At 40.4% G+C, this 12,183-nt stretch overlaps 1 pseudogene; it reads left to right on the forward strand.

Moving 5' to 3' along the window:
* The first annotated feature begins 5,594 nt into the window (after positions 1-5,594).
* LOC149990474 (WASH complex subunit 3 pseudogene) lies at positions 5,595-6,174 on the forward strand (annotated as a pseudogene).
* The last annotated feature ends 6,009 nt before the right edge of the window (positions 6,175-12,183 follow it).

Here is a 12,183-nt window from a genome sequence, read left to right on the forward strand (position 1 = left end):
AATAGAGTCCAGGTGTAGACTTAGACATATATGGACAACTAATATTTGGCAAAGGCGAATAAGTAATTCAGTAGAGCAAAAATAATCTTTTAAATAAATAATGTTAGAACAATTCAGTGGATATCAATATGTGAAAAAAAAACAAACTTCCATTCATATCTTGTACCTATAAAAAAATTAACTCCAAATGGACCATAAGCCTAAATGTAATCCTTGTAGATAGAAGATCATAGACTTAAATATAAAACTTAGAAGAAAATAGAAAAAATAACTTTTGTGAACTGGGGTTAGGCCAAGATTTCTTAGATATGACATCAAAAACATAATCCATAAGAAATTGACAAATTGGACTTCATAAAAAGGAAAAATGACTGTTTTTCAAAAGGTATGGTGCAGAAAATGGGAAGATAAGCCACAGAATGGGAGACCATATGTGCAAAGCATGTATCTGATAAAAGACTGTGCCCAGAATATGTAAAGAACTGTTGAAACTTATCACTAAGAAAATGAACAACCCAATTAAAAATGAGCAAAAGATATGAACATTTTATCAAAGAAGATATATGGATGGCAAGTAAGCACATGAAAAGATGCTCAACATCATTAGTCATTTGGCAAAATGGAAAAAAAAAAAAAAAAAAAAACGCTCTGACTGGTGTGGCTCAGTGGATTGAGCGCCGTCCTACAAACCAAAGGGCTGCTGGTTCAATTCCCAGTCAGGGCACATGCCTGGGCTGCAGGCCAGGTCCCCAGTTGGGGGCGCATGAGAAGCAACCACACATTGGTGTTTCTCGCCCTCTCTTTCTCCCTCCCTTCCCCTCTCTCTAAAAGTAAATAAATAAAATCTTAAAAAAAAAAAAAAAACCACAATGAAATACACACTATAAGAGTGGCTAAAGTTAAAATTTTTACCATACCAAAAGTTGGCAAGAATCTGGAGGAACTCGAACTCATATACATTGCTGATGGGAACAATGAAACTAGTATAACCATTTTGGTAAACAGTTTGGCAGGTTCTTATAAAGTTAGATATGCACTTGCCACTTTATCTGGCCATACTACTCTTAGGTTTTTACCCAAGAGAAATTAAGGCATGTGTCAAAATAAATACTTATACATGAATATCCATAGCAGCCTTATTTGTACTGACCCCAAACTGAAAACAACTCAAATGCCCCTCAATTAGGAAACGGGTAAACAAATTGTGATATACCTATAGGATAGAATACCACTCCACATTAAAAAGGAATAAATTATCCCTTGTGATTTAAATAATTTAAACTAATTCTTACAAAATTTAGAAAAAAATAAATACAATTTCCAGGATAAAGGGCTAGTCAGATTCCTAAGACTTTACACTGAAAGCGTGATCTATAAAAGGAAATATTTATAAATGGGACTTTACCAAAGTTAAAAAACTTTTGCTCTGTGAAAACCCATGTTAAAAAAAAAAATGAAAAGACAAACTACAGATTGGGAGAAAATATTTGCAAACCACATATTTGAAAAAAAGATTTGTATTTAGAATACATAAAGAACTCTTAAAACCTAACGGTAAAAAAAGCAAACGAACAAAAGAAACAAACAAAAATCTAATTAGAAAATGGGTAAAGTACCTGAAAAGATCAAGAGGATATGCAGATAGGTCCTGGCTGCTGTGGCTCTGTGGACTGGGCATCTCTTCCTGCAAACCAAAGTGTCGCCAGGTAGATTCCTGGTCAGGGCAGATGCCTGGGTTACAGGCCAGGTCCCCAGCTGGGGGCCCACGAGAGGCAACCACACATGGATGTTACTTTCCCTCTCTTTCTCCCTCCCTTCCCCTCTCTCTAAAAATAAACAAATAAAATCTTTTTAAAAAGAAGGTATGCAGATGGCAAAGAAGTTCATGAAAATATGTCGGTATCACTTGATGTCAATATCACTAGCCGTTTTACTATGTTGTGTGCATAGTAAAAAATGATGACAACATCAAGTGCTAGTGAAAATTCAGATAAACTGTATTACACGTACATTGCTGGTGGGAATGTACAATCACTCTGATAAAACAGTTTGGCAGTTACTTATAAAACTAAACATGTGACCACCATACAACCCAGATTATACATATTCCTGGGCAATTTACCTCCCAGAGAAATGAAAATTTATGTTCACACAAAAACCCGCACATGGCATGGTGACTACAGTTAACAATGGTATATTGTATATTTGAAAGTTCCTAAGAGAGTAGATCTTAAAAGTTCTGATCGTGAGAAAAAAACTGTAACTATGCCTGGTGATAGAAGTTAGCTAAACTTATTGTGGTAATGGTTTTGCAATTATGCATATATCAAATCATTATGTTGTACACCTAAAACTAATACAATTTTATGTCAATTATATCTCAGTTTTAAAAATCTGTTCACAAGCCCTGACTGGTGTGGCTCAGGGTTGGGCATCATCCCTCAGACCAAAAGGTCATGGTTTTGATTCCCGGTCAGGGCACATACCTGGGTTGCAGGCCAGGTCCCCCGTCTCTCTCAGATCGATGTTTCCTTCCTCTCTTTTTCCCTCCCTTCCCCTCTCTAGAAATGAATAGGTAAAATGTTAAAAAAAAAAAAAAAAAAAAGAAACCACTGCTTTAAAAAAATTGCATACAAATGAACAGGTATGCACACACACAACTGAGTCCATGTAAAACTGGGGAATGTGAATAAATTTGGTGGATTGTATCCATGTCAATATCAAGGTTGTGATAGTGTGCTGTAGCTTCAAAAGATGTTGCCACTGGAGGAAACTGGGAGAAGGGTAAATGGAATCTCTCTGTATTATATTTACAATTGCATGTGAGTCTACAATTGTTTAAAAATTGAAATTTTAATTTAAAACATTTCTACTTAAAACACCTCCAACAGAATTAAATGATATAATTTATATAAAAGTTGTCTGACACCTTTTATATACTTAACAAACATTCAGGAAAAAAAAATCACAATCATGACAAGTCATTCACTCAGTTAATTATTTGGCATATATTTATTGAGGGTCTACTATATGTCAAGCACTGTTCAAGGCTCTGAATTACACAGTAATGGGCAAAATAAAAATGGTCTTCACCCTCACAGAACTTGTAGTCCAGAGAAGGAGACTGACAGTAAATCAAAAAGCAAACAAATCACTGAAATTACACATTTTGAGAAGTGCTATGAAAGAAATGGACGGGGTGTTATAATAGAGAACATGGGTGGGCCTTCTTTTTAAGAAATATTTTAGTTAGTTATTTTTAGAGAGAGGGGAAGGGAGGGAGAAAGTGAGGGAGAGAAACACCAATGTGTGGCTGTCTCTCACGCACCCCCAACTGGGGACCTGGCCTGCAACCCAGGCAAGTGCCCTGACTGGGAATGGAACCAGCAATCCTTTGGTTCACAGGCCAGTGCTCAATCCACTGAGCCACAGCAGCCAGGGCTGGATGGACCTTCTTTTTATAGAATGATCTAAGGAAGCCTCTCTAAGGAGGTGATGCTGAGGCTGAGAGCTGGGGGATGAGAAAGAAGAAATTATACTCACTCATGAAGAAAGATAGGGGTGGAGGAGACTGAAGGGCAGTCCAGGCAGAGGAGACAGCATGTGCAACACCCCTGAAGCAAGAGGAAGCTGCATGTGGCAGAGAGGACAGGGCACAGAAAGAAGACAACTGAAGCAGAAGATATCAAAACGAGGAAGAACTGACCTCAGAGGTGCAGCTATGGTCAAGATTATGTAGTGCCTTATGAACCATGATAAGAAGTTTGGATTTTATTCTGATTGAAATGGAGATCATGAGACATTTCTCTAAGGAGAGGGGTACCATGATGTGCTTTCTATTTTAAGCAGATCATACACACTGATATATGAACAGAATAAGGAAGAAAGTGAAAAGGCCAATTAGAAAGTTGTTGCAGTTACCCAGTCGAGAAATGATGGTTTAACCTGTTAGACTGGGGAGTGAAGAACTGGCCAATATTACGGATATGTTCTGTTCTCTTACTAACGTCTCAGACACAAGAGATGGTGTTGAAGGTACTTGCAAGCAGGCAGCTAGAAATCCAAGAAATCAGAAGGGACTCGTCGTCGTCGGCAGCCGTCCGTCTCGAGAGACGATGGTGTAGCTTCTTAAGAGTCTATCTGCACCGCCGAGAATGGCTGTGCAGTCCGACTCGGGAGTGACACGGTATCTGTCTCCTCCCGTGTTGAATCGACATCTTGCGATGACACTGAAGCTACAGAGCCTGGGCAGGGTGATATGGAGGGTCTGCTGTTGCCCATGCAGCAGACCCCCCCTCTCTTCGCAGCTGAAGGGTCCAAGGGAAAGACGGAGTCAATACAGCTTGGCTTCAGGTGCGCCGCAGGAGTTGCCGGTGTTGACTACAACGTCAAACCGCCTTAGGGACTCCGGCTCCGGATTTTCTGTCGGGGTTTACTCCCTTAGCCTTTCCCCTGAAGAGGTATGCCGCAAGGCAGCGGAGGTTTTTTGGAGTCAGAGTTTTCCTTCTCTGATGTGCCCTGACTGGAAGATCGAACCAGCGACACTTAGCTCGCAGGCCGACGCTCAATCCACTGAGCCAAACCAGCCAGGGTCCAATCAGAAGGGACTAAAGACCTAGATATGGAAGTCACTGTCATTGAGGGTATGACTGAGTGCATAGGAATAAATGACATTACCCAGGGAGAAGGAGGGGCAAGAAGAAACAGAGAGGACCAAGGGTAGAATTGGATATAGCACCCATATTAATTTAATTGTTCTGTTAAAAACTTTTTTTTAATTTAAAGATGTTTGATGTATTTATTTTTAGAGAGAGGGGAAGGGAGGGAGAAAGAAAGGGAGAGAAACATTAATGATATGGAAAAAACATGGATTGGTTGTCCCCTGCACATCCCCAACTGGGGACCCAGCTGACAACCCAGGCATGTGCCCTGACCAGGAATTGAGCCAGTAAACTTTTCGATTCATAGTCCGGCACTCAATCCACTGAGCCACACCAGCCAGGGCTAAAAACTATTTCTTTAATTACAGAACCAATATGACCATATTACAGGAAATTCAGAAAGGAGGGTGAAAGTCTATAAAGATCTAACCAACTAAATCAACCATTTTATCACTTGGAAGTATTTTTTCCTCTTATGCTTTTCACATACACCTTTTAAGTGTCATGTATGTTACCTTATATCCTACTTCCTCACTTAACAGTATGTTTCAGAATAATCTACTACTAGAAGTGGGAGAAGAGACCCCAGCAAAGCCAACAAGAGTAAATAGCAGAAGAGAATAATTTGAGGGAATAAGTGGCATTAGACTGTTATTGTTTGCCTTGTAATGGAAAAACAGACATGTGTACCGATGACCAGTTTTTCACTTGGTGACAAAAGGAAAGGCAAAAACAAAATCCTGAAGTGGTTACTGGCTCCAGGGTGGGTTTTTAGAATGAGAAATACCTGAATATGTTCATAGACAGAGGAAGGAAGCAGAAGAGAGAGAGAAATCGAAAATGTTGTTGACAAGATATAATTAGGGAGTTGGATAGGCAACACTGGGGGGGGCAGTTTTTGGGTGATCCCTGGGTCTGCCACCTGCTGAGGAGATGGATGAGGATGGGCTTCCTCTCATGAGGTCAGGCATAGACCTGACCACGGTGCCGGCTATTCAACAGAAAGGAATGGTGGCATTTCTAAACCAGTTTGTGGTGCGCACTGTACAGTTCCTCACCCGTTTTCCTATAGTTTGTGAGGAGAAACTGGCAGACCTTTCTCTTCATATGCAACAGACTGAAACAACTCTCAATGTTTGAGATGCAAAGTTGTCATCTATCCCAGGCCTAGATGATGTCACATTTGAAGTATCTCCCGTGTCACTAGTATCACAAATGAATCACGTCCTGAAACCACTTCAGAGCAATCATAGAACAGTTTACAAGACTCTGGACCACAGGAAAGTGAAGTAATGGCAGAAAATATCTTAACTGTAGCCAAGGATCCAAGATATGCCAGATATCTCAAAACGGTTCAAGTGGGTGTGCCAGTGATGGCAATAAGAAACAAAATGATATCAGAAGGACTAGACCCAAATTTTCTTGAGAGGCCAGATGCTCCAGTGCCTGGTAGAGAAGGTGGAAAAATAATACAGAAGAAAGTTCAGATAGTGAATCTTCTTCTAGTGACTAAGTTTAATTTTGATAACAATTACATATACACATATAGGCATGAATTTACATTTTATTGGAAAGAGGGCCCGAACTTGAACTCTTATTCACAAAAACAATAAATGGCCAAATATTCACCACCAAGCTTTCTCTGTGTTAAAATAATAATAATAAACCATGTAAAAAAACAAGATGTAATTAATGGCGCATAGTCTTTACGGAAGTAGGAGGGGTTGGGATTAAAAGCTGGGAGTGAGACAGACATTTCTTGCTCTGACAGAAGGGAGAAAGAGAAGAGACTGGATAAGGGAGGAAGTTGAAGTAAGTCCTGCTGGGAGATGAGCAGAATGTCTGCCAAGGAGAAGATGAAATCAAGATTATTTCCTGAGAGTGAGGAAGACAAAGGTGGATCTGGGACTTTGGGAAGTGAATGTTCGTATTGCTTAAGGCAGGAAGTTAACAAGGTTGTAGAACAGACTAATGGATAACCAAAGTCAAAGCATGTCAGAATTATACAGCACCTCTAACACCATCTAGTTCAGGTCCTCATTTACAGGTGAGATGAGGATCCACTTAAGACAGGTGTGCCAATTACACAGCTAGTAAGGGCTGGGATAGGAACCTAGGTCTACCCAAAGCCGCGCCCAGCCCAGGAAGACAAGTTGAATGCTTTTCTTCTGATCTGTTCCATAGGAGGGACTTGCTCCTGTCTGGCCAGAGACAGAACAGGGCAAAACCCAGAAGCAGCTTCATTCCAGCTGCCAGCAAACTCCACAATATGCGTGCTGGCTGCCCTCTTTCCGAGGGTCATCTTAATGGACAATTCCTGGTCTACATATTGGAAAGCCAAGTACAGTATTCCCTCACTTATCGCGGGTATTATGTCCCAGACACCCTGCCAAGTAGGAACCTTACATTTATTCTACACTCTTAAACCTATGTAACTTTAAGAACATACGTATACAGTACCACAAAATCCCACAATATAGCAAAAAATCCGCGATAAATAATTAAATATAATATTTTTAAAAATCCTGCAATACAGTGAGGCCGCGATAAGTGAACCGCAATATAGAGAAGGACTGCTGTATAGGCTTTCAAATAATCATGGAAGTCTTTTACCTAATTAGCTAGACAATACCCCTCAAAAGAGCTTCTTTCGCCCTGGACAGGTTGCTCAGTGGATGGAGCATTGTCCCATACACCAAAAGGTTGTGGGTTCATAAAGAACAACACAAACAAAGGAACTACGTAGAACAAAGAGCAGAATAGCAGAAAAAAATAAAATAAAATAAAAAAATAAAAAATAAAAAAAGGTTGTGGATTCAATCCCTGGTTGGGGCAAGTATGGGAGGCAGCTGATAGATGTTTCTCTCTTTCTTCCTCCCTCCCTTCCAGGTAGGCATGAGTGACAGGGAGGACGCCACCTGGGCTTCCACATTCTGGGGAAAGACTATTCTGTTAAGAGTAGGTGAGCAGGGAACAGTGGATGCGGACTCTGATGTGTTCAACCAAGATCGGGACTGGGAGACATATTGGAGGTTACTTTTTAAAAATACATGTTTTTAGTTTGTGATTACAAACAAGTTAAAAATACTCTTTAATTGCATTAAAATATAATCTCATGCAGGTTGTTGGAAGCATCTGTTTTCATATGATAGCATTAGAACACTTTGATATAATTTTTAAAATTGCACCCCCCCCCCCCAAAAAAAAGACATTGGCTTGCTTTTTATTTCTGGACCTCTACTGGTTTTCAGGCATACGTAAAAAACAAAGGTGTGTAGGCACCTAATAGAAAATCAGTTACACAATATGGTAAATGCTAGAAAAATTGGCAAAATTATTCACAATTCTCCTGAATATGTTCTTGAAATTTCCCAGTGGACCTGCTCATGATGATTGTATTTACTTGTATTGGGTCGGCCAAAAAATCCATTATGTTTTTTTCCATACAATGACTCTAGTAGTGCTTAGTTGTCTTTAACTTCATTCAAACAACTTTGTTAGATTGTATTATGACAGCTGTCATATCAGTGTGCATTAAAAAAACATCAAAGCTCTGGCTGGTGTGGCTGAGTGGATTGAGCATCGGCCTGTGAAGCAAAGTGTTGCAGGTTCGATTCCCGGTCAGGGAACCTGCCTGGGTTGCAGGCCAGATCCCCAGTTGAGGACACATGAGAGGGAACCATACATTGCTGTTTCTCTCCCTCTCTTTCTCCCTTCTTTTCCCTCTCTCTAAAAATAAATAAATAAAATCTTTAAAACAAAAATAAAATAATAAAATTTTTAAAAATTAAAAAATTTTTAAAAATCTAAATTTGTGAATTTTTGAGGAGCCACTTTAATATTGAAGATGGAAGAAAATAGGCAACATTTTCAGCATATTATTATTTATTATTTCAAAAAAGGTAAAAACACAACTGAAACGCAAAAAAACAAGATTTGTGCAGTGTATGGAGAAGGTGCTGTGATTGATCCAACCTGTCAAAAGTGGTTTGCAAAGTTTCATGCTGGATCTCTCGCTGGACAATGGTCCACAGCGGGATAGACCAGTTGGAATTAATAGCAATCAAAGCAAGACATTAATTGAGAACAACCAACGTTCTACCATGCGGGAGACAGCCGAAGTACTCAAAATTTCCACATCAATAAAGTTATTGGTGAAAATGAAAAATGTGTCTTTTAGTTTATGGGGGAGGGGGCGGGGGAGAACCATGCAGACTATTTAGCCAACCCAATACTTTGTAGCCAGGCAAGAACCAAGGTGTTGTATTCCAAGCAGATGTCCCGAGTTGGGCTCTGCAAGATACAGTAGCAAAGGGAGAACTGTGGTTTTCTTGACACAGACCCTCTCAGGCCATCACCAGCTGCTTTCGGTCTCATGGGTGGATCTCTCCACTTCTCAGACTTTCCATCTCGTGAGGTTTTGGAAAAGTCACCGTGGTCCCTTCCTTCCTTCCTCCTTTCCTCCTTTCCTCCCTTCCTTCCTGCCTTTCTTCCTTCCTTCTCCCTGGGCTCCAAGGGTTATTGGACCTGCTGACCTTAAAGCAGTCTGATTGCAACAGTCCCTTCTAGTGTCAAGGAAATTTGTAAAAGACTTTGAATGGACAAAGAAGATTATTGCATCTCCTGACTCGTGCACTCTTCTGTGTTATGGGCCTTTTGCTGGCTTCCAGTTATTTAATGACTCTATAAATTGTAGAACACCAAGAGTCATGCAAAATATTCTTACCCATAGAAATGCAAATGAGTTTTGTTTGATGTAAATGCAACTGGTTATTGTCCGGAGGATGTTGACCAGTTTCGCTAATTCACCAATTTGAAAATTCATTCCAGCATTCTAATTGTCTGTGGGAATCTGTGTCCTTTGAATTCTCCTCTGAACTGGTTGTAACATCTTGCTGCTTCCCTCATTAATTAGTAAGTTAAATTTTTTTCGACATGTGTTTCTTCTATATTTGCATAAGAGTCATGATTTTTACCTTTAAAAATTATCTGTTAACACAAGCTTGCCTTTTCACAGAGGCTTACAAACCCAAGTGGGCCTTTCTTTTGTCCTTTTTCTCTGAACTGGAAGCATTCAGCTCTGTTTGCCATGACATTTTTTTATTTAACTTTTTTTAAGGAGAAGAATTCAAAACAAAAACTATATTAGCCATAACTTCAACCAATTATTCCTCTAGCCAGTTCTTCTCAGAATTCTGTTCTCCAACTTCCCCAAAAAAACATTTTGGAAGAAGCAATTTACTCTGACAGCAAGTTTTTGGCCCCAGCAGAATCTGCAGAAAGAAAGCCCTGACTTGTCCAGAATAGGTCTGACCACCCCCTCAGAGGCTGGGGGAAGTCCCCATAAGCCAGTGGGTTTTGACCTTGGCAAAAATACAGCTTTGTGTAGAAACAACGTGTACTAGAAATTTTTCATTTCCCCCTCAAATTTCAAAATTTTAAAGTGCATTTAAGGGACAGCTGGGCAGCTGCCTCTTCCGAAATAAATGTTACTACTTAAAGAATCAAGATCAGTTATACAGAATCCTGTGCCTGTGGGATTCTGAAACAGTCAAGGTAAGGTGAGGGTTTGTAATCAGCTGGTTGAATACAAGCATGAAGCTGGGTAAAATAGAGGAGTAACTCAAGGCAACAATGAATTTTGCTGCATCAATTAACTCTTCCTTTCATGAGTGATTTCTCCATAGCATGTAATGCCATTTATGTGATAGCATTTTACCCATAGTACAAAGAACATCTTCAAAATTGGAATAAGTGCTCTCAAACCTTCCATCAACTAAGTTTATGTAATATTCAAAATTCCTTGTTGTCATTTCAGCCATCTTCACGGCATCTTCACCAGGGGTAGATTCCATCTCAGAAACCGCTTTCCACGCTCATCCCTAAGAAGTAATTCCCCATCCGTTACAGGTTTATCATGAGATTGCAGCAATTCAGTCACATCTGCACGCTCCTCTTCTAAATCTAGTTCTCTTGCTGTTTCCACCACATCCTCAGTTACTTCCTGCAGTGACAGTTTGAACCCCTCGAAGTCATCCATGAGGGCTGGAATCAACTCCTTCCAAACTCTTGTTAACAGCTGGTGTTTTGACCTCTTCCCATGAATCACATATCATATGTTCTTAATTGCATGTAGAATGGTGAATGCTTTCCAGAAGGTTTTTCAATCGACTTGGCCCAAATCAATCAGAGGAATCACTACCTATGGCAGCCAAAGCCTTGCAAAATGTATTTCTTAAATAATAACACTTGAAAACCAAAGTTACTCCTTGATCCATGGGCTGCAGAGTGGATGTTGTGTTAGCATGAAGACAACATTAATCTCACTGAGCAACTCCATTAGAGCTCTTGGGTGACCAAGTGCATTGTCAATGAGCAGTAATATTTTGAAAGTTACCATTTTTCTGAGCAGTAGGTCTCAACAGTAGACTTAAAATATTCAGTAAACCATGTTGTAAATAGATGTGCTGTTATCCACGCTTTGTTTATAGAGCACAGGCAGAACAGGCTGAGCACAATTCTTAAGGGTCCCAGGATTTCCAGGATGGTAAATGAGCATTGGCTTCAACTTAAAGTCACCAGCTGCACTGGCCCCCAACAAGAGAGTCAGCCTGTCCTTTGAAGCTTTGAAGCCAGGCACTGAATTCTCTCCAGCTGTGAAAGTCCTCGATGGCGCCTTCCTCCACTGCACCACAAACCCGTTGTTCGGTGTGGCCGCCTGCGTTCGTTATCCCAGCTAGGCCTTCTGGGTAACTTGCTGCTGCTTCTGCATCGGCACCTGCTGCTTCACCGTGCACCAGTACGTTATGGAGACCGGTTCTTTCCTTAGACCTCATGAGCCAACCTCTGCCAGTTTCCACCTTTCCTTCCTCCCCTCTCTCAGCCCTCACAGAATTGAAGAGAGTTAGGGCCTTGCTCTGGATGAGGCTTTGGCTGAAGGGAATGTTGTGGCTGGTTTGATCTATCAAGTCCACTAAAACTTTCTGCGTATCAGCAATAAGGCTGTTTCGCTTTCCTATCACTGGAGCACGTTCACTGGCATAACATTTTTAACTTCCTTCAAGGACATTTCCTTTGCACTTACAACTTGGCTAACTGGTGAAGGAGGCCTGGAGTTTGACCTCACTCGACTTTCAGCATGCCTTCCTCACTGAGCTGAATCATTCATAGGTTTGGATTTAAAGTGAGAGATGTGTGGCTCTTCCTTTCTCTTGAACACCCAGAGGCCACTGTAGGGTTATTAATTAAACTAATTTCAATATTGTTGTGTCTCAGAGAATAGGGAGGAGAAGGAGAGAGATTGGAATGGCCAGTTGGTGGAGCAGTCAGAACACATAAAACATTTGATTAAGTTTGTTGTCTTCTGTGGATGCAGTTCGTGGTTCCCAAGACAATGACAATAGTAACATCAAAGATCACTGATCACAGATGGCCATAAGAACGAAAATAATAATAAAAAAGTTTGAAACATTGTGATAATTACCAAATGGGACACAGATACATGAAGAGAGCAAATACTGTT

This window comes from Furipterus horrens, unplaced genomic scaffold (genome assembly GCF_987537825.1).
Source record: "Furipterus horrens unplaced genomic scaffold, mFurHor1.1.pri manual_scaffold_17, whole genome shotgun sequence".
Lineage (NCBI taxonomy): Eukaryota > Metazoa > Chordata > Mammalia > Chiroptera > Furipteridae > Furipterus > Furipterus horrens.